General features: G+C 30.4%; 1 long non-coding RNA gene across 1 annotated transcript in view; it reads left to right on the top strand.

The window, feature by feature from the left end:
* Positions 1–2,160: 2,160 nt before the first annotated feature.
* Positions 2,161–4,430, top strand: part of LOC102670568 — a 5,015-nt gene continuing 2,745 nt past the window's right edge. Inside the window, exon 1 of the long non-coding RNA XR_421312.2 lies at positions 2,161–2,171. This is a non-coding gene — a long non-coding RNA (uncharacterized LOC102670568). The remainder of the gene's footprint in view (positions 2,172–4,430) is intronic.

Here is a 4,430-nt window from a genome sequence, read left to right as displayed (position 1 = left end):
TTATTTAATTATTATATTATTATATTATGTTATATTTATTAATTATATTATTTGAATATTATCCAGTATGTACTATGCATGTAGGATGCAGTGGCAAGTGATTTAGATTTATTTAAATAATAAGTGTTATTATTTATTAATTATATTATATTATATTATATTTATTGTATTATGTATTATTTAATTATTATATTATTATATTATGTTATATTTATTAATTATATTATTTGAATATTATCTAGTATGTACTATGCATGTAGGATGCAGGGGCAAGCGATTTAGATTTATTTAAATAATAAGTGTTATTATTTATTAATTATATTATATTATATTATATTTATTGTATTATGTATTATTTAATTATTATATTATTATATTATGTTATATTTATTAATTATATTATTTGAATATTATCTAGTATGTACTATGCATGTAGGATGCAATGGCAAGTAATTTGGATTTATTTAAATAATAAATATTATATTTATTAATTATATTATTTGAATATTATAATACCATGTGTGCATGTTAGGATGCAATGGCGAGTGATAGGATCAAATTTCTGTATTTATTTATTTTTATTAATTCGTGTTAGAGAATTAATTCGTGTGAAAGAGAATTCGCGAACGTGTGTTTCTGAAAGGGAGATGTAAGCAATAGTCATTGGAGGTTCCTGCTTGAAAAGTCAGGAAAACAACGGCTGAAGATCTCGTTTATTACCAGCAGTAAAATTCTGCAATCGAATAATCCTAACGGTTCGAGATTCGGGAAGGTTTGACGAGGGACTTAAGGATTTTGACCATGACCTTGAACAAACAAAGATCATAAATTACATCACCTTCCACGTGAATCCAACGGTTCTCGATTGTCAAAATATTTAGGCGTGTTTCCTGCTACGTTTATTTGTTTTTTTTTTTTTTTTTTACAAATATTCGAAACATCGAATATAAAATATCAAATATTTTGTATATACATATATATATATATTATACTGTTTCATCGTATAAATTTATATACACATTATAACAAATTGTTATTACTATTTAACAGATGATAAATTGGATATTAAATTATTCAATAGATCGGTAGAATAATATTAAGAAGGTATTTAAATAGCGAGCGAACGTTTATTATCCCTTTTACCGCTTCTTCCCTATTGTCTCGCTTAAAGATTAAATCCCCGAAATATTCGAAATATTCATTCGATACCTGCCCTTTGTGCCTTCCATTCATGAGATGATAAATTGCATACATTGTTTCGAGCATGGACATTCGGGCACAAAGGAGCAGCCGACAACGATGACACGTGGACGGCACAAAGCTGAGGACCGACAACGGGAACGTGCCCAGGATCTCGGCAAGGAACATGTGTGTCGCAGCCGGGGAGATATTTACTGTTATCGAAAAACTTTGGAAAATTTACGATGGTCGCGCGTCGAAAACACGACACTCGTTACGTTTCAAATATTTACCATTTTCCTCTTCAAAAATTTTCGTGCCTGTATCGTTTACGCGCACCACGTGTTCCAAAGTTTTCGAGGTTCGCACAATTCTTCCTCTAGTTCTTCCCCTCGTTCGACGAAACGATCCACGAGTTCGCCATTCTCTCAGCTCGATGAATAGAAGTCTTTTTGTACACAGCTTAAAGTAGGTAGGTGTCTGAAAATGTGAAATACGAGAGTATGTAACGAGAACTCGTTAAAATCGGACAAAATGATTTATTATTAGAATTGTTACTGCTCAATAAAACTGAAAATTACTTTTCGCGTTATATGAAGAATAAAGGAGAAACCTTCCAAGTTGTCAATTGAAACATAAGGAGAGGATTGAAGTGATCGAAGTCGACGAAGCGGTGTCCCAAGATGGAGGATGGAATCGATTCGTCCAACTCGACGAGTTTCGTTTTAAATGATTTTTCCAATGGAAAGGCAGGAGGCCGTGGAAAATGCAGTGTCTAAAAAATTGGTGAATCAGTTTTGGAAAAAAGTAAGCGTTCTCTGCACCCGAAAACGGTTCTTCAAGAAAAAAAGGTAAAGGAAGAAAGGGGCTTACCTTGCGAAACGCAGCGAGACTTCCGTATTATTGTCGGTGCAACGAACTCGAAAAAAAGGGTCTCCTCTTCCGGGATAGGGAAAAGCGAGGAGGAAGAAAAGGGCCGTGAATAATCGGTCGTCTCGCAACACGGTTCCCCTTTATGCATGCTTAAGTAGTACGAGTCTAAATATTGCGAGCCGCGATTCCCTACGGTCGACCCACCTGTGGTGTCTCCATGCAACGCCACCGAAAATATTTTGCCACGCGAGATTTGACACGCTTCCTCGGAGGCTAAGCTTCCGAAATGTAAATACCATTGTGACGAGGTCTCTAAGTCGGGTCTTCGAGTATACGTATACTTCTGAATTATTTTCTTATTATTCAGAGATATAACTTTCCTTCGATTATTATAGAAATTAGATTATTGCCACGCGAGATTTGCCACGCTTCCAAGATGTGAATACGATTGTGACGAGGTCTCTGAAATTTTGAAAATAATTTTATTACTCGGTTATTATTCAGAAATATAATTTTTGTTCAATTTATTATAGAAATTAGATATTATAGAAATTATTGCCATGTGACGAGGCCTCTGCAATTTTGATTTTAAACTTTACTTATTATTATTCAAAAATATAACTTTTGTTCAATACTTTATTATAGAAATTAGATATTATAGAAATTATTGCCATGTGACGAGGTCTCTGAAATTTTGAAAATAATTTTATTACTCGGTTATGATTCAGAAATATAATTTTTGTTCAATGTATTATAGAAATTAGATTATTGCCACGTCTCTGAAATTTTGATTTTAAACTTTACTTATTATTATTCAAAAATATAACTTTTGTTCAATAATTTATTATAGAAATTAGATATTATAGAAATTATTGCCATGTGACGAGGTCTCTGAAATTTTGATTTTAAACTTTACTTATTATTATTCAGAGATATAATTTTTGTTCAATAATTTATTATAGAAATTAGATTATTGGTATGTGAAATTCGATATGCTTCCAAGATGTGAATACGATTGTAATNGAGGTCTCTGAAATTTTGAAAATAATTTTATTACTCGGTTATTATTCAGAAATATAATTTTTGTTCAATTTATTATAGAAATTAGATTATTGCCACGTCTCTGAAATTTTGATTTTAAACTTTACTTATTATTATTCAGAGATATAATTTTTGTTCAATAATTTATTATAGAAATTAGATTATTGCTATGTGAAATTCGATATGCTTCCAAAATGTAAATACCATTGTGACGAGATCTCTGTCAGGTCTTTAAGTATACACACTCCTGAAATTTTGATTTTAATTTTTATTTTTGATTTTTAATTTTGATTTTTTATTTATTATTATTATATAACTTTCGTTCGATAATTTATTATAGAAATTAAATTATTATCACGTGACGACGTCTCTGAAATTTTGATTTTAAACTTTACTTATTATTATTCAAAAATATAACTTTTGTTCAATAATAATGTTATTATAGAAATTAGATTATTGCCACGTCTTTGAAATTTTGATTTTAAACTTTACTTATTATTATTCAAAAATATAACTTTTGTTCAATAATAATGTTATTATAGAAATTAGATTATTGCCACGTCTTTGAAATTTTGATTTTAAACTTTACTCGATTATTATTTAGAGATATAATTTTCCTTCGATGATTTATTATAGAAATTAGATTATTGCTATGTGAAATTCGATATGCTTCCAAGATGTAAATACGATTGTGACGAGGTCTCTGAAATTTTGATTTTAAATTTTACTTATTATTATTCAAAAATATAACTTTTGTTCAATAATTTATTATAGAAATTAGATTATTTCCACGTGACGAGGTCTCTGAAATTTTGATTTTAAACTTTACTTATTATTATTCAGAGATATAATTTTCGATAATTTAGTATAGAAATTGGATTATTAGAAATTATGGATATATATACATAGACGAAGTCAAACTTAACGCAAAGAGGTTACCTTTGCTTATTGTGATTTTTAGTTCATGCATTTTGCATGAGGCGCATTTTTTCACTGAAAACACGCAGCGTCACCTGATTGCGGCATTCAAGCCGCGAAGAAAGTCGGCGGTGAACGATGGACCATCTATCGTTACCGGGAGATATCAAAAATTTACGACGCCAGGAAAGTAGGTTCGCATACATAAAACAACGTGTACGAGAAGTCAAGTGTGAATTGTGCGTTTGAAGTGGTTACATACTTACATTGTATTCCGTGAACGTGGAGGATGTAAAGATTCAATTTGTAGAGGAATAGAATAAAAAGTGTGCGAATCTTAACACGCGGTTGAAAAGTAGTAGTCCTAGAAATAATCGTTACCTTACTCTTATTCGTTTGATAGAAACGAAAAAAAGAAC

The sequence above is a fragment of the Apis dorsata genome, unplaced genomic scaffold (genome assembly GCF_000469605.1).
Source record: "Apis dorsata unplaced genomic scaffold, Apis dorsata 1.3 scaffold_129, whole genome shotgun sequence".
Classification (NCBI taxonomy): domain Eukaryota; kingdom Metazoa; phylum Arthropoda; class Insecta; order Hymenoptera; family Apidae; genus Apis; species Apis dorsata.
Note: the sequence above shows the minus strand (reverse complement) of the source record. Positions and strands in the feature narration are given on the sequence as shown.